The sequence below is a fragment of the Triticum aestivum genome, chromosome 3D (genome assembly GCF_018294505.1).
Source record: "Triticum aestivum cultivar Chinese Spring chromosome 3D, IWGSC CS RefSeq v2.1, whole genome shotgun sequence".
NCBI classification, from domain to species: Eukaryota; Viridiplantae; Streptophyta; class Magnoliopsida; order Poales; family Poaceae; genus Triticum; species Triticum aestivum.
The window spans coordinates 182,772,581-182,791,516 of NC_057802.1; the positions used below are offsets into that span (position 1 = coordinate 182,772,581).

The 18,936-nt window shown below is 43.6% G+C and overlaps 1 long non-coding RNA gene across 2 annotated transcripts; it reads left to right on the forward strand.

Annotated features, from left to right (window-relative positions):
• Positions 1–7,867: 7,867 nt before the first annotated feature.
• Positions 7,868–10,586, forward strand: LOC123078173 (uncharacterized). Of its 2 annotated transcripts, none has more exons than XR_006437156.1 (5): positions 7,868–8,288; positions 8,451–8,496; positions 8,581–8,776; positions 9,221–9,525; positions 9,686–9,946. It is a non-coding gene; the product is annotated as an uncharacterized lncRNA (long non-coding RNA). The 2 variants fall into 2 exon arrangements; XR_006437155.1 differs by lacking the exon at positions 9,686–9,946 and adding an exon at positions 10,263–10,586 and having other exon boundaries at positions 7,870–8,288.
• The last annotated feature ends 8,350 nt before the right edge of the window (positions 10,587–18,936 follow it).

Here is an 18,936-nt window from a genome sequence, read left to right on the forward strand (position 1 = left end):
TCATCGGATCGCATACATCAGTATGTATTATTTCCAAAAAGTCAGTTGCTTGCTCCACTGTTCCGGAGAACGGAGTTTTAGTCATCTTGCCCATAAGGCATGGTTCGCAAGCATCAAGTGATTCATAATCAAGTGATTCCAAAATCCCATCAGCATGGAGTTTCTTCATGCGCTTTACACCAATATAACCTAAACGGTAGTTCGACAAATAAGTTGCACTACATTATTAACTTTGCATCTTTTGGCTTCAATATTATGAATATGCGTATTACTACGATCGAGATCCAACAAACCATTTTCATTGGGTGTGTAACCATATAAGGTTTTATTCATGTAAACAGAACAACAATTATTCTCTAACTTAAATGAATAACCGTATTGCAATAAACATGATCAAATCATATTCATGCTCAACGCAAACACCAAATAACACTTATTTAGGTTCAACACTAATCCCGAAAGTATAGGGAGTGTGCGATGATGATCATATCAATCTTGGAACCACTTCCAATACACATCGTCACTTCATCCTTAACTAGTTTCTGTTCATTATGCAACTCCTGTTTCGAGTTACTACTCTTTAGCAACTGAACCAGTATCAAATACCGAGGGGTTGCTACGAACACTAGTAAAATATACATCAATAATCTGTATATCAAATATACCTTTGTTCACTTTGCCATCCTTCTTATCCACCAAATACTTGGGGCAATTCCGCTTCCAGTGACCAGTTCCTTTGCAGTAGAAGCACTCAGTCTCAGGCTTAGGTCCAGACTTGGGCTTCTTCACTTGAGCAGCAACTTGCTTGCCGTTTTTCTTGAAGTTCCCCTTCTATCCCTTTGCCCTTTTCTTGAAACTAGTGGTCTTGTTAACCATCAACACTTGATGCTCTTTCTTTGATTTCTACCTTCGTCGATTTCAGCATCGCGAAGAGCTCGGGAATTACTTCCGTTATCCCTTGCATATTATAGTTCATCACGAAGTTCTACTAACTTGGTGATGGTGACTAGAGAATTCTGTCAATCACTATTTTATCTGGAAGATTAACTCCCACTTGTAGTACCCAGACAATCTGAGCACATGCTCACTGCTTGAACTATTCTCCTCCATCTTTTAGCTATAGAACTTGTTGGAGACTTCATATCTCTCAACTCGGGTATTTGCTTCAAATATTAACTTCAACTCCTGGAACATTTCATATGGTCCATGCCATTCAAAATGTCTTTGAAGTCCCGATTCTAAGCCGTTTAAGCATGGTGCACTAAACTATCAAGTAGTCATCATATTGAGCTAGCCAAACGTTCATAACATCTATATCTGCTCCTGCAATAGGTTTGTCACCTAGCGGTGCATCAAGGACATAATTCTTCTGTGCAGCAATGAGGATAAACCTCAGATCACGGATCCAATCCGCATCATTGCTACTAACATCTTTCAACTTAGTTTTCTCTAGGAACATATCAAAAATAAAACAGGGGAGCTAAACGCGAGCTATTGATCTACAACATAGATATGCTAATACTACCAGGACTAAGTTCATGATAAATTTAAGTTCAATTAATCATATTACTTAAGAACTCCCACTTAGATAGACATCCCTCTAATCCTCTAAGTGATCACGTGATCCATATCAACTAAACCATGTCCGATCATCACGTGAGATGGAGTAGTTTCAATGGTGAACATCACTATGTTGATCATATCTACTATATGATTCACGCTCGACCTTTCGGTCTCAGTGTTCCGAGGCCATATCTGTTATATGCTAGGCTCGTCAAGTTTAACCTGAGTATTCCGCGTGTGAAACTGTTTTGCACCCGTTGTATTTGAACGTAGAGCCTATCACACCCGATCATCACGTGGTGTCTCAGCACGAAGAACTTTCGCAACGGTGCATACTCAGGGAGAACACTTGTACCTTGATAATTAGTGAGAGATCATCTTATAAATCTACCGTCGAACTAAGCAAAATAAGATGTATAAAAGATAAACATCAAATGCAATCAAAATAAGTGATATGATATGGCCATCATCATCTTGTGCTTGTGATCTCCATCTCCGAAGCACCATCATGATCACCATCGTCACCGGCGCGACACCTTGATCTCCATCGTAGCATCGTTGTCGTCTCGCCAATCTTATGCTTCTACGACTATCGCTACCGCTTAGTGATAAAGTAAAGCATTATAGGGCGATTGCATTGCATACAATAAAGCGACAACCATATGGCTCCTGCCAGTTGCCGATAACTCGGTTACAAAACATGATCATCTCATACAATAAATTTAGCATCATGCTTTGACCATATCACATCACAACATGCCCTGCAAAAACAAGTTAGACGTCCTCTACTTTGTTGTTGCAAGTTTTACGTGGCTGCTACGGGCTTAGCAAGAACCGTTCTTACCTACGCATCAAAACCACAACGATAGTTTGCCAAGTTGGTGCTGTTTTAACCTTCGCAAGGACCGGGCGTAGCCACACTCGGTTCAACTAAAGTTGGAGAAACTGACACCCGCCAGCCACCTATGTGCAAAGCACGTCGGTAGAACCAGTCTCGCGTAAGCGTACGCGTAATGTCGGTCCGGGCCGCTTCATCCAACAATACCGCCGAACCAAAGTATGACATGCTGGTAAGCAGTATGACTTATATCACCCACAACTCACTTGTGTTCTACTCGTGCATATGACATCTACGCATAAAACCAGGCTCAGATGCCACTGTTGGGGAACGTAGTAATTTCAAAAAAAATCTACGCACACGCAAGATCATGGTGATGCACAGCAACGAGAGGGGAGAGTGTTGTCCACGTACCCTCGTAGACCGAAAGCGGAAGCGTTAGCACAACGCGGTTGATGTAGTCGTACGTCTTCACGATCCGACCGATCCAAGTACCGAACGTACGGCACCTCCGAGTTCAGCACACGTTCAGCTCGATGATGTCCCTCGAACTCCGATCCAGCCAAGCTTTGAGGGAGAGTTCCGTCAGCACGACGGCGTGGTGACGATGATGATGTTCTACCGACCCAGGGCTTCGCCTAGGCACCGCTACGATATTATCGAGGTGGATTATGGTGGAGGGGGGCACCGCACACGGCTAAGAGATCAATAGATCAATTGTTGTGTCTTTGGGGTGCCCCCTGCCCCCGTATATAAAGGAGCAAGGGGGGAGGCGGCCGGCCTAGGAGGAGGGCGCGCCAAGGGGGGAGTCCTACTCCCACCGGGAGTAGGACTCCTCCTTTCCTTGTTGGAGTAGGAGAAGGGAAGGGAGAAGGAGAAGGAAGGGGCGCCCCCCCCTCCCTAGTCCAATTCGGACTAGTCCATGGGGAGGGGTGTGGCCACCCTTTGGGGCCTTTCTCTCCTTTCCCGTATGGCCCATTAAGGCCCAATACGAATTCCCGTAACTCTCCGGTACTCCAAAAAATACCAGAATCACTCGGAACCTTTCCGATGTCCGAATGTAGTCGTCCAATATATCGATCTTTACGTCTCAACCATTTCGAGACTCCTCGTCATGTCCCTGATCTCATACGGGACTCCGAACTCCTTCGGTACATCAAAATACATAAACTCATAATATAACCGTCATCTAACTTTAAGCGTGCGGACCCTACGGGTTCGAGAACTATGTAGACATGACCGAGACACGTCTCCGGTCAATAACCAATAGCGGAACCTGGATGCTCATATTGGCTCCCACATATTCTACGAAGATCTTTATCGGTCAAAATGCATAACAACATACGTTGTTCCCTTTGTCATCGGTATGTTACTTGCCCGAGGTTCGATCGTCGGTATCTCAATACATAGTTCAATCTCGTTACCGGCAAGTCTCTTTACTCGTTCCGTAATACATCATCTCGCAACTAACTCATTAGTTGCAATGCTTGCAAGGCTTTAAGTGATGTGCATTACCAAGTGGGCCCAGAGATACCTCTCCGACAATCGGAGTGACAAATCCTAATCTCGAAATACGCCACCCAACAAGTACCTTCGGAGACACCTGTAGAGCACCTTTATAATCACCCAGTTACGTTGTGACGTTTGGTAGCACACAAAGTGTTCCTCCGGTAAACGAGAGTTGCATAATCTCATAGTCATAGGAACATGTATAAGTCATGAAGAAAGCATTAGCAGCATACTAAACGATCGAGTGCTAAGCTAACGGAATGGGTCAAGTCAATCACATCATTCTCCTAATGATGTGATCCCGTTAGTCAAATGACAACTCATGTCAATGGCTAGGAAACATAACCATCTTTGATCAACGAGCTAGTCAAGTAGAGGCATACTAGTGACACTCTGTTTGTCTATGTATTCACACATGTATTATGTTTCCGGTTAATACAATTCTAGCATGAATAATAAACATTTATCATGATATAAGGAAATAAATAATAACTTTATTATTGCCTCTAGGGCATATTTACTTCAATCGGCGCTGAAAACAGGGAGCCGACGGCGGTGGTGCCGAAGAACTAAGCCATTGACGAGGCCAGGGGGCGAGGTGGGAGGTTGAGGAGGGCGGCAAGCGACGCGGGAATATACCCGGAGCTGGCAGCGCCCGAAGCAGAAGCGGTCATGGCGCCGGCGACGGCAGCCCTAGGGTTTAGGGTTTTGGTGCGGCGGCGGCGGGTGGGGTGGAGGTGGAGGACCTAGGTTAGACTCGATACCATGTAAAACGTAGGTTTTGGGGGAACTGGCTCAACCCTCAAAGGGGTGGCCTATCACATATATGTAATGATGACATACAAGTCCAATACCAATAAGGTATGATTTACACAGTAGGGCTACAATACGAAGTCTAACACACTGCAACGTCTATGCAGAAGCAGATGGGTCATGGCGCTGTTGCCATTTCACTGTATGCCCATGATGCTTTTAGGTCCTGTGTAGACTGAACAAAAACAACGACAAAACAGATTGGAAGTACTGTGTCACCAGATCAATCTGATTAAAAGGATTGATGTCCATACACCTCTATTTTGGGCTTGATTATCCTTACACTAAATTTGGATTGCTAGCTGCAGAACGCATATATGCTAAGAAGTTTTTTAAGGCTTGGGATATAGGAACTCATGGTTGGAGCATGGCATGTTAATGAATGACAAAGGTTGAACTCAGTGGCGGAGCCAGGATTGATGTAAACCCCGGGCGTAGTTTTTTTCCGGCAACATGGAAACTTACCATGTTGCAGACCATCGTATATAAAAACTGCAGAAGTTCTCCACCATCGTAGAAAATACCGCATCTGTAAAGCACACAAATATATGACCCAATTGCACTAGAATATCAACTCAATGTATAACAATCCAACAAAATAGACACTCGGACTTATGAGCACGGATGAAAAAACAGTTTCTTCATCGTCTATTTTTCCTAAAACATGAAATTGATATACAAATGCATCAATTTAAGATCAATCAATACAAATACACACTAAATTTCAATGCAATTTATATTCAATCTAGGTGTAGAGAACCTACCAATGTTGGGGAGGATCCAGATCCTCTAACATAGGAAGGGAAGTCAGGTAAGCTACAATACCTTGACTTCCCTTCACTAGATTCCTGCAATTTACAGGCTAACACAATGATTTGAAAACAACGATTACCTACAGGAAAATACAAACAACAGTAATTTTTAAATAGTGCATGTTGTCTGACTTTCCTTCCCTATTTTACACATCGATGATACCGTAACTCTCTAACTTGCCTTGTGCAAGTTAGAGGATCCGGTTCCGGTTGGGGAATGGAGCACCGGGCGTCTACAGCAGCAACACAGGGGGTCGGGGCCAGGGCCGGGGCTTAGGCCGGGGATGCCCGGGCGGCAACGGCCAGGTGCCGAGGTTCGGCTCGCGCATCGTGCAGAGCTGCCATCAGGACCGCAGAAGAGGGCGTGCAGCGCCTAGGGGATGGCAGGGGTAGTGGAGGTCATGAGGAAGACGGCGGAGCGGCGGTGCGTGCGTGCGATCTGTCTCTAGGTCGGCAGTTCGGGGGCGATTGGAAGGGAATGGAGCGTTCGTACCAGGCTTCGGGCTTTTGTGTGTGCCCGGGCTGTGCTAGGCTACGCCCAAGGCCCAGTACGAAATATGCATAGGTATAGGGCTAGAACATTTCTCACGCCCCGGGCCTGGGCCCTGGGTGCCCGGGGCCTGGCTCTGCCCCTGGTTGAACTGTACCTCTCCAAATGGAAGATTGAACTTGATAGAAGACTGCAGACGAACGGCAGTCGGCAACGGAACAAATCTCGTTTCACCGGAACTCCCCACATGTCAACTGTCACCAGTTGGTCCCCCATCCCATCCGGAGGGACGCGCCCGACAGGACTCAGAGGCCGGGCGGCGAGGACATAGGCCGCCGCCGCTTCCAGAGGTCGCGCTACGCGGATGCGCGACTTAAGCCGCAGCAAACTCAGAATCTGCAGCCGCAACACGTTAGAATGGTGGGAATCATATTCCTATGTTGTCTTACGTGCTGAAATAAAAATAAGGCCACATGTCATGTGTTTATCCAATTCAAATAAATTTCAGAGATGAGATTTGTATCTACTAATAGGAGCAGCATGAGTCCTATGCACGGCGAGGCTCATTTGTGAGATTTTATTACCTGCTCATGGTTGAGGTCTTCGGCACTGTCGAAGAAAAGAAAGTAGCGGGACTTATTCTTAATCCAGCGGGCATCATCCAGGGTCGGTACCGCAACTTCCTCATGGAGCGCGTACACAACGACATGGAGGCACATCGCCATGAAGCGCTTTGCAGGTGCTGAAGCTCCGATCACCCTTTTCAAAACGGTGGTGGTAAGGGCATGGTGATGCTTCAGTGGGTGTCGGTTGCGACTCCAAATTCATCAGTCCACGCGTCCAGCAAACTGATTTTTCGAGGAAAAGGCCTAGATCGAGGGTGCTGGTTATGTGAAAGACTACGGGAATGAAGCAGATCCGTTCCTTAAAAGGGAGATTAATAACTCCATCCGTTATTAATGGTTGCTTAGTGGAGAAGATGAAGAGGATCTGGTGTAGAATATGAAGAGAGTCGTGCAAAATCAATCGTCTCAATAGGAACGGGGGAGTAATTGGGGAGACGACAGGATGCGGCGCCGGACCAGTAGCTCAGATTTTTCTTTGCAAAACAATGACAGTAACGTGGACTTTTCTGGCATATATGGTAGATGGGCCAATAATCAGGCCACATGGGCCACACAGGAAGGGAAAAGGTAGCACAGCCCCGAAGCGGCTCCTCCCACATTGATCGAGACGGACGCAGGTAGCGAGCAGGGCGGCTGGAAAGAACGAATCGGTATCTTCCACTAAGCGGTGGCAGATCTTTGTAATTTCGTGAACTTTGATCAGACGGCTGCAGACTCCTGAGCTATACCGCATCAACGGCTATAACAATTCGAGTGACGTGGCCTCATGAGAAGGCAGAAAAATCACCTAGTGGGGTGCCCCTATTTAGATATAAAAGATAAATCACTAACTTTACCAAGTACTGTAATCCTTTGTGAGAAATGTTATAATTTCTTCTAGAATGCAATTGGGCTTCCCTGTGAAATGAGGCATGGAACAGAGCGGGAGTTGAACTCAACTCTAGGTTCTTTTTCTCAGTAGCTTAGTGGTAGAGCGGTCGGCTTGCACGGAACAGAGCACGAGTTGAGCTCAACTCTAGGTTTCTCAGTAGCTCAGTAGTAGAGTGGTTGGCTATCTCTAGTCTCTACTCCTATAAAAATATGAGTTGGTGGTGATGGTGTCTGCCTTCGGGCCATCAACATCGTCCGATCTAAAACGTAAGGCTGAGAAAGGTCGTCTCCGATCCAGCTGCACTTTTGCGAAAACACCCCCGCATCGAATAAAATTCCAAAGAAGACCTTCGAACACTACGCCATGGCACACAAGCTTCTCGTTTCCCCTTCTCTCGCGAAAGACACCGAGTCTTCGAGAACACCTCCCATATTCCTCGTCGGCAGCCCGTCCCTTCTTCCCTGGCAATCGCCATAGTTGAGTTGGGCAAGGATCGCTCCTCTTTCAAAGCTCAATAAATCAGATTTGGCTTCGAGGTTTCGCTGATATCTCTCTTTTTAGATCTGTCTGTGCAGGCCATTAGAGATGGAGACGACAACGGCGGTTTCTAGCATGTCGGAGTTGGGGTTGATACCCTTTTGTGCTGGCTCTGGTTCTCATCCTCCAAGATGCGTCCCTTTCTCCCATGTTTAACCACGGAGGCTACCAACGACAGCACCGCCATGAGTAGGTCTGGGCGTTTCAGACGCGGAGGTTTTCGGCCAGGGTAAGCTACTCGTTCCCGGCCGCGCAGATGCCAAACGGCAAATAGAGGACTAGCGGCATGTGTGTGCTGGATCTTTTCAAGTGCATCATGTTCAATTAGGTTCATGTTTTGCGAGATAATCCCGTCTTTGTCTCTGATTTTGATTTGTCCCGAGGATTTCAGGATAGAAGGGCTGCTTCGCAGTCGCAGGGGGCTCATGACGAGCAAGGTGGCTATTGTATCTATTCTTATGTAAGTTTGTATCAGAGAAGTCACACTAATTTTCTCTCAAAATATGTCTATTAATTTGCAGTGATATTTTTGTCAAGGAGAAGTCTTCAGAGAAGATTGGCCTAGAACTGGCGGTACTGAGCATTGTGCATTTTTTTGGTGATCTGAATGAACCATGCTCTCACTATGCCACTGCGTAGTTTTTGCACAGAATTCTTGTGTGAATGAGTGGTGCCAAATTGCCAATAGAAGATGGTTTCCCACAAAAAAAATAGAAGGTGAGTTGTCTTCTGGTAGAACAATGCTAAAACCTCATAGGTGTATGTTATTTAGGGTTGTCTCTATTGCGCACATGACCTCGAGTAGTCTCTGAATGTGTTGACATCATGTGGCAATGAATTTTACAGCACTACCCTGTCGTATTCAGTTTAATCAAGCAATATACCATTATATTCCCTACTCATGAAGTGGTATATTAATAATCAAACCAGGGTTCAAGGCATCAGTTCCTATTATGTTTCTTTTTCCGACTACATAACATAGCAGTACCTATATTGCTGCAAAGCATTTAGAGTAACATGTAATATTTCTACTTTCTACACAAGTGACAAAAAGCTTTTCCTGAAAAGCTAGCACATAAGGAAATTGAATATTGTCTTTCACACTTGTGTTGGGAATATTAAGGTAGAATTAATTGGATGTTGTTTCTTTGGCTTGAATAGGAAGCAAGAAGCATGCAACGTGGACCAGAGAAGAGAAACAATGTTCAGGGGTGTCCAGCTTGGATACTTGGTTTAGTGTTCATGATATTTTTAACCAGTGGATGATGAGGGCATGCCCCCACAGTTCTAAGGGAGGTGTCGCTGTTGCGGATGCTGTCTAAGAGCCCACATTTCATGCTCCTGCTCGATCTGAAGCAGGGCCGGACCATCCTCTATCTCGTTTTCGAGTACATGGATGCCAACCTTAAGAAGTTCATCCACGGCCACCGCATAACCATGAGAAGATCCCCAACCACACAGTCAAGGTACCCCTCCATACTGTCACCGATTTTGGTACTTTGTTGTTCATTTTCCTAATTTTGGATACAAGGTTCTTGATACACAATTTGCAAATGGCGTTTGGTTTGGTGATTGGTGAACTGGTGAGATGTCGTTCGTATAGATCCTGATGTACCAGCTCTGCAGGGGCATGGTTGAGACAGAGTGTTCTGCGCTGTGACCTCAAGCTGCACCATGGCCTCAAGCTCTTCTGAAGTGAAGTGAAGTTTTTTGGATGCCAGATTAAAATAATTAATCAGATTGTAATTTTAGGATCATTTTTCATGAAGAAGATGTTACAATCAAACCAGAGTCAAGCTCTAGATATTATGGGGTCAGATTACATTTGATAATCCATTGAGTGATGACCATGCCTTGCAATAAAATAACAGGCCATGGTTTTAGTCCCGTGAGATGCAGTTTTAACTCTACGCTTTGGCCTCTCTTCTAAAAGTATACAGAATTTGGAGGCTATCAATAATTAAATCCAAGAAGTTTACCCTTACACTTCTATTCGGTTTTCAAAATCCAAGAAATCTGAACCATTTGCGTACCTTTGTTTTCTATGTCCTGCTCATTTATTATTCATGTTTACTTCAGTCATAATTATATGGTAAGTTATACAAATTGTGAAGTGTTCCACCTTTTTCATTTGGCGAAAAGAAGTGTTCCTCCATTTTGAGAAAGTCTGGACTTTGAATAATTGCCTTTTATCCTGTTGCAGGAACCAGGAACTTCTGAACTCCAGAACATTTCTCTACTACACTGGTACCATAAAAAGATTAACGACCTGCAGACTTGCTTCAGCAGTTGGTTCTACGAGTTTTGGTCTTAGTGCTCTCTTAATGGGCCTAAAAAAAGAATTATCCTAATGGATAACTGTCTTCATAGTTGAAAAAGTCCTAGAAGTTGAGTACAACTGGTGTTGCTTCATGAGATGACCAGTTTTAAGCATAAGGGAGCATTGATGTGCCATTTTTCATTTGTAAAGCAGTGAACAATAAAATATTCTAGATTGTATCTCACCGTACTTGTGAATGTCTTAGCATTTTTGTTATCTCTTGGATATATTTACTTGATGCAAAGTTTAGTATTTTCAAACTCATTAAACTTTATAGACTTAATGAGTTCCGTGGCAACGCACTGGCAGATAACTAGTCAACTCTAGGTTTCTCAGTAGCTCAGCGATATAGTGGTCAGTTTGGTCGGCTATTAACTGACGGGTTGTAAGTTTGAATCCTACTTAAAAAGATTTTATTCATTTTTTATTGTAAGAATTCTAATGTAGGTTCGAATCCTATTCTTTAATGTGAGAATTTTAGTGTAAAGACATTGGGATGGAGGGAGTACAATTTTATTAAGTGGCTCCTCAAACGAATCAACACCAGGTGATTGTTGTTTCTCAGTAGCTAGCTCGTCGGCTGTTAACTGATTGGTCGTAGGTTCGGATCCTACTAAGGAAGATTTTATTCATTCTTTAATAAAAATTTAATGCAAAGACACTGGAACGGAGGCAGTACAATTTTGTTACAGTTTGTTTAATTCATATCTAAATGTTTTTTAAGGATTTCACATCTAAGCTCCCACAAATATATAATGCAACAACAAGAAACAAAAAAAAAAGACCACAAACAAAGTGAACATGAGCTTAGATGTGACATAACTATGTCACATTTTAGATGTGTCCTAGACATACCCATTTTATTAAATGGCTCCTCAAATCAATCAACGAATCAACAACAGGCGATTGAAATCTAGCTAGCCTAGCGAGCTCATAAGTGACTTCATTAGCTACTCCTACGATACACGATCCTGGAAATTAGAAAATCACAATCCTAAAAGTTAGAAAATCACAAGCAAAATGATCATAATATTAATTTTTGAGAAAACTTCCGATATTCATCAACTTTCAAGGTAGTACATAGAACACCGAAAGCAAAAATTACATCCAGATTTGTAGACCATTCAGCGGCGACTACAAACACTGGAGCGAATCGAAGGCGCGCCACTGTTGTAGTAGGACCTTGTGACGCCCGGATAATTAAGCTACAAAAATCCTCTATTAATGATGCCATGTCACCATTGTTACTCTTGCTAAACCCACTTGTTTCAAACACAGGTCAAATTCAAATTCCGAAAACAAGTCAAATTCTTATTTCTTCAAACTGTCAAGTAAAAATGTTCGGTGGGTTGAAAATATTCGCTAACTAATTGTCATGAATGATTCAACATCATTTGAGATATTTAATTTCTCTTGGAAATTAAAACAGTTCCAAATCAGCCTTTTCTTATACTTTTCCATTTGTGAAAAATCCAAATTAATTCAAACTCCTACCAAACTTTTTGTGGTAGTGCCAAATATTGTAATGTATTTATGTGGCCAAGCTCCACATTTTTACGAAGACCAATTAACAGCTCAAAATATTGCAAACAGATTCTGCAATTAGTGTAAAAATAAAATAAAAGGGAAAGGCCTAACTACTATGTGTAAATGGGCTCTAGTGCCATTGTGCGCTTTGGCCCGTCTAACAACATTGGGAAGCCCACCTCCACCTCATCCCCAACCTCGCTACAGGAGGCGAGGGGATCGTGGCGGCCATCCCATGGCGCCCCAGGTCCCGTGGCGGTCATCCCCGCTCTCTCCCTGTGGATAAGAGGACGCCCCGACGCCCTCCTGCCTCCCTTGACGAACCCTAGCGCCCCCATCTCCTCTCCCTCGCTCTCTCTCAATGAAATCGCCTGAGTAGCCGCCATGGCCATCGCCGTCGTCGCGGCCACTGGCCTCCCCACGGCCGGAGCTCGTGTCCAGGAGGACCTCCGGCGTCGTCTCCTTCGCCACGTGCACCGGTTCGAGCTAGGACCACTCCAAGCCTCGCCATCAAGCTCTTCTCTACCGCGGACGTCACCATCTCGCCGTCGATTCGCCTCTCCGACACCACTCCAACCGCCCCGAGCTCTCCACCGCCCTCCTCCCAGTGAGCCGCGTTCCCCTCCCCTTCCCCCCATCGATTGACCTGTCTCGCTCGTGCCCGAAGCTCACGGCGACCTCGTACTCACCGCGCCCGCGCTCGCTAGGCTTCCCGCTCACCAGGCGTCGTCCGCGCCCCGCGGGACTCCTGACGCGCGCCCCGCGCCCTGGCTGCGCGCTTGCGCCCCCCACCCGCGCCGGTCGCAACCGCTATCGCCTCCGCCGCTATCTCACAGCCGCCGGCGCCCGCGACTATTGTTCCCTCGCTGCCGCCGCCGCTCGGTCATTGCCGTTGCTGTCGCTTTAGCCGCCTCCCCTGCCACACCCCGAGCCTGCCAGGGCCTCGGGCAAGCCCTGCACCGCACCGCCCGTGTACCTCCGTGCCCGTGCGTTGATGACCCACAAGTATAGGGGATCTATCATAGTCCTTTCGATAAGTAAGAGTGTCGAACCCAACGAGGAGCAGAAGGAAATGATAAGCGGTTTTCAGCAAGGTATTCTCTGCAAGTACTGAAATAAGTGGTAACAGATAGTTTTGTGATAGGATAATTTGTAACGAGCAACAAGTAACAAAAGTAAATAAAGTGCAGCAAGGTGGCCCAATCCTTTTTGTAGCAAAGGACAAGCCTGGACAAACTCTTATATAGAGAAAAGCGCTCCCGAGGACACATGGGAATTATCGTCAAGCTAGTTTTCATCACGTTCATATGATTCACGTTCGATACTTTGATAATTTGATATGTGGGGGACTGGTGCTTGGGTGCTGTTCTTACTTGAACAAGCATCCCACTTATGATTAACCTCTATTACAAGCATCCACAACTACAACAAAAGTATTAAGGTAAACCTAACCATAGCATGAAACATATGGATCCAAATCAGCCCCTTACGAAGCAACGCATAAACTAGGGTTTAAGCTTCTGTCACTCTAGCAACCCATCATCTACTTATTACTTCCCAATGCCTTCCTCTAGGCCCAAATAATGGTGAAGTGTTATGTAGTCGACATTCACATAACACCACTAGAGGATAGACAACATACATCTCATCAAAATATCGAACGAATACCAAATTCACATGACTACTAATAGCAAGACTTCTCCCATGTCCTCAGGAACAAACGTAACTACTCACAAAGCATATTCATGTTCATAATCAGATGGGTATTAATATGCATATAGGATCTGAATATGATCTTCCACCAAATAAACCAACTAGCATCAACTACAAGGAGTAATCAACACTACTAGCAACCTACTAGTACCAATCCCGGACTTGGAGACAAGAATTAGATACAAGAGATGAACTAGGGTTTTGAGAGGAGATGGTGCTGGTGAAGATGTTGATGGAGATTGCCCTCTCCCGATGAGAGGAGCGTTGGTGATGACGATGGCGATGATTTCCCTCTCCCGGAGGGAAGTGTCCCCGGCAGAACAGCTCTGCCGGAGCCCTAGATTGGTTCCGCCAAGGTTCCGCCTCGTGGCGGCGGAGTCTCGTCCCGAAAGGTTGCTTATGATTTTTTCCTCAACGAAAGACTTCATATAGCAGAAGATGGCCACCGGAGATCCAACAGGGGGCCCACGAGGCAGGGGGTGCGCCCTAGGGGGCATGCGCGCCCCCACCCTCGTGGGCAGGTGGTGGCCCCCCTAACGTATTTCTTCCATTCAGTATCTTTTATTATTTCCAAAAATGACTTTCGTGGAGTTTCAGGACTTTTGGAGTTGTGCAGAATAGGTCTCTAATATTTGCTCCTTTTCCAGCCCAGAATTCCAGCTGCCGGCATTCTCCCTCCTTATGTAAACGTTGTAAAATAAGAGAGAATAGGCATAAGTATTGTGACATAATGTGTAATAACAGCCCATAATGCAATAAATATCGATATAAAAGCATGATGCAAAATGGACGTATCAACTCCCCCAAGCTTAGACCTCGCTTGTCCTCAAGCGGAAGCCGATAACGATAAATATGTCCACATGTTTAGAGGTAGAGGTGTCGATAAAATAAAATACGGACATGAGGGCATCATGATTATTCTCATAACAGCAACATAAATGGATATTGTCATATGATTTCTTATGCTCAAGAATAATCTATTCACAATGCCAAGTATGAATTAGAAACTTTATTGAGAACTAACAAACTATAATCTCAGTCATTGAAGCAATTGCAATTTATCATAACATCAGAAAGAGTCTATGTCAGAGCTTTCTAGCAAGTCCACATACTCAACTATCATTTAGTCTTTCATAATTGCTAACACTCACGCAATACTTGTGGTTACGGAGTTTTAATCGTACACAGAGAAAGATAGGGGCTTATAGTTTCGCCTCCCAACCTTTTACCTCAAGGGTAATGTCAACAATAATAACTCATGCTGACTTACATCCAATTAGATATATCTATCAGGATCTTTCAAACACCCTGTGCTTGCCAAAGGATAAAATGTAAAAAGGAAAGGTGAAGATCACCATGACTCTTGCATAAGGAAGAAGATAATAATAAAAGATAGGCCCTTCGCAGAGGGAAGTAGAGGATGCCATGCGCTTTCAGGGTTGGATGCACAAAATCTTAATGCGAAAGAACGTCACTTTATATTGCCACTTGTGATATGAACCTTTATTATGCAGTCCGTCGTTTTTATTTCTTCCACATCACAAGATCGTATAAAGCTTATTTCCTCCACACCAATCAATCATACATATTTAGAGAGCAATTTTTATTGCTTGCACCGATGACAACTTACTTGAAGGATCTTACTCAATCCATAGGTAGATATGGTGGACTCTCATGGCAAAACTGGTTTAAGGGTATTTGGAAGCACAAGTAGTATCTCTACTTGGTGCAAAGAATTTGGCTAGCATGAGGGGGAAAGGCAAGCTCAACATGTTGGATGATCCATGACAATATACTTTATCTCAGATATAAGAAAACATAACCCACTACGTTGTCTTCCTTGTCCAACATCAACTCTTTAGCATGTCATATTTTAATGAGTGCTCCCAATCATAAAAGATGTCCAAGATGGTATATTTATATGTGAAACCTCTCTTTCTTTATTACTTCCTATTAATTGCAACGATGACCAAAGCTATGCTTGTCAACTCTCAACAATTTTTAATCATCATACTCTTTCTATGTGAAGTCATTACTCTCAATAAGATCAATATGATATCTTTGTTTCTTTTTATTCTTTTTCTCTTTTTTTATTCACTCAAGATCATAGCAAGATAATCAAGCCCTTGACTCAACACTAATCTTTATTATATAGCTCACGGACTCGATTACATAGAGAGATCATAAAGCAAAACTCAAAACTAGACCATACCAAAACTTTATTCTACTAGATCAAGATACTACTAAAAGGATCGAACTAAGAAAAACGGTAAAGATAGGAGTGTGATGGTGATACGATACCGGGGCATCTCCCCCAAGCTTGGCAGTTGCCAAGGGGAGTGCCCATACCCATGTGATTATGTCTCTTTTGTTGGTGAAGAAGGTGGAGTTGTTGATGACGCGGGTTTGTCGTCCATCTTCCAAGGCATAGGCTCACCATCGTAGAAGGATGATCGAGTCTCCGGGATCCTCAAATCTGCAGCCAAACTCATCCTTTTGAATCTATATTCATACTCACAGTTTTGGTTTTGCAGGTCATAGATTTGGGCTTGCAGGTGCCCGATCTTCTCGTGAAGCTTGAAGATGGTCTCCCCAATGTTGTTGGCATCCAATTTGTGGTTGTTGGTGAACTCCGCGATCATCATGTGGTTGGAGTTGAGTCCACGTTCCACCATCCCCTGGCACTTGAAAACTTGTTGCTCCATTGCTTCGAGCCTCGTCCCCATGCTTTCGGTCCTCTTCGGTCCCTCAACATCGCGGATGTGCAGCAACCCATCACGCATCTCAATGGTTTGAGGGTGTCGCAGCACCTCCGCGAGGTAAGGATTGATGACCTTCTCAAAGAACTTGTCCTTGGGGGCACTTGGAGACGTCATGATAATCTAGATCTGTCAGAAAAACAGCTCGAAACAAGAACATAGGATATTTGCGTGATACAGGAGTCAAAACCTTCGGGAGGTTAGATAATGAATTTTTACCGACCAAAATACGTATCGTGCAAGAAAACGGAGTCCGGAGAGCACACGAGGTGCCCACGAGCCCAGGGGGGTAGGGCGCGCCCTCCACCCTCGTGGAGCCCCCGTGTCCTTCCCGGACTGCTTCTTATTTTTCTATTTTTCTAAATATTCCAAAACGGAGAAATATTGCCATAAAAACTGTTTTGGAGTCGGTTTACTTACCGTACCACATACCTATTCCTTTTCGGAGTCTGAAACGTTCCAGAAAGTGTCCCTTATGTATTCCTCCGGGGTTACGGTTTCAATAACATTGGTTTCAACATTTATAGGATTACCTGAGATATAGTGTTTGATTCTTTGACCATTCACCACCTTCGGATTTGTGCCTTCGAAGTTGTTGATTTTTATGGCACCGGAACGATAGACCTCCTCGATAACGTAAGGGCCTTCCCATTTAGAGAGAAGTTTTCCTGCAAAAAATCTTAAACGAGAGTTGTATAGCAATACATAATCACCTATGTTAAACTCACGCTTTTGTATCCTTTTGTCATGTAATCTTTTAACTTTTTCTTTAAACAACTTGGCATTTTCATAAGCTTGGGTTCTCCATTCATCAAGTGAGCTAATGTCAAATAACCTTTTCTCATCGGCAAGTTTGAAATCATAGTTGAGCTCTTTAATAGCCCAATAAGCCTTATGTTCTAGTTCGAGAGGTAAGTGACATGCTTTTCCATAAACCATTTTATACGGAGACATACCCATAGGATTTTATATGCAGTTCTGTAGGCCCATAATGCATCATCAAGTTTCTTGGACCAATTCTTCCTAGATCTATTAATAGTCTTTTGCAAAATTAATTTGAGCTCTCTATTACTCAATTCTACTTGACCACTAGACTGCGGGTGATAAGGAGATAACTTCTTTAAGCATTTTAATAGAAGTGTTATGATCAGCACTACTAGTTGGAATAGCTTCTACCCACTTAGTAACGTAATCAACAACAACTAAAATATGTGTATAACCATTAGAGGCAGGAAAAGGTCCCATATAATCAAAGCCCCAAACATCAAATGGTTCAATAACAAGTGAATAATTCATAGGCATTTCTTGACGTCTACTAATGTTACCAATTCTTTGGCATTCATCACAAGATAAGACAAACTTACGGGCATCCTTGAAGAGAGTAGGCCAATAAAAACCAGATTGCAATACCTTATGTGCAGTTCTATCTCCAGCGTGGTGTCCTCCATAAGCCTCGGAGTGACACTTGTGTAGGATCTGTTCCTGTTCATGCTCAGGTACACAACGTCTAATAACACCATCTACTCCTTCTTTATAAAGATGTTGGTCATCCCAAAAGTAATGTCTAAAATCATAGAAAAACTTTTTCTTTTGCTGGTATGTGAAACTAGGTGGTATAAATTTAGCAACAATGTAATTAGCATAATCAGCATACCACGGAGTACTACGAGAGGCATTTATAACATTTAATTGCTCATCAGGAAAGCTATCATCAATAGGTAGGTCATCAAGAACATTTTCTAACCTAGACAAGTTGTCTGCAACGGGGTTCTCAGCTCCCTTTCTATCAACAATATGCAAATCAAATTCTTGTAGCAGGAGAACCCATCTAATAAGTCTAGGTTTAGCATCTTTCTTTTCCATAAGATATTTAATAGCAGCATGATCTGTGTGAATAGTTACTTTAGAATCAACAATATAAGGTCTGAACTTATCACAAGCAAATACAACTGCTAAGAATTCTTTTTCAGTAGTAGCATAATTTCTTTGAGCATTGTCTAGAGTTTTACTAGCATATTGAATAACATTTAATTTATTATCAACTCTTTGCCCTAGAACAGCACCTACAACATAATCACTAGCATCACACATAATTTCAAAGGGTAAATTCCAATCAGGTGGCTGAACAATAGGTGCAGAGATCAATGCTTTCTTAAGTATTTCAAATGCTTCTACACAATCATCATCAAAGACAAATGGTATATCTTTTTGTAATAAATTAGTCAGAGGCCGAGAAATTTTTGAGAAATCCTTAATGAACCTCCTATAAAATTCAGCGTGACCAAGGAAACTTCTTATACCTTTGATATCCTTGGGACATGGCATCTTTTCAATAGCATCAACCTTGGCTTTATCAACTTCAATACCTCTTCAGAAACTTTATGCCCCAAGACAATACCTTCATTAACCATAAAGTGGCACTTTTCCCAATTCAAGACAAGATTAGTTTCTTCACATCTCTGCAAAACTCGATCAAGGTTGCTCAAGCAATCATCAAAAGAGGATCCATAGATGGAGAAGTCGTCCATGAAAACCTCACAAATCTTTTCACAAAAGTC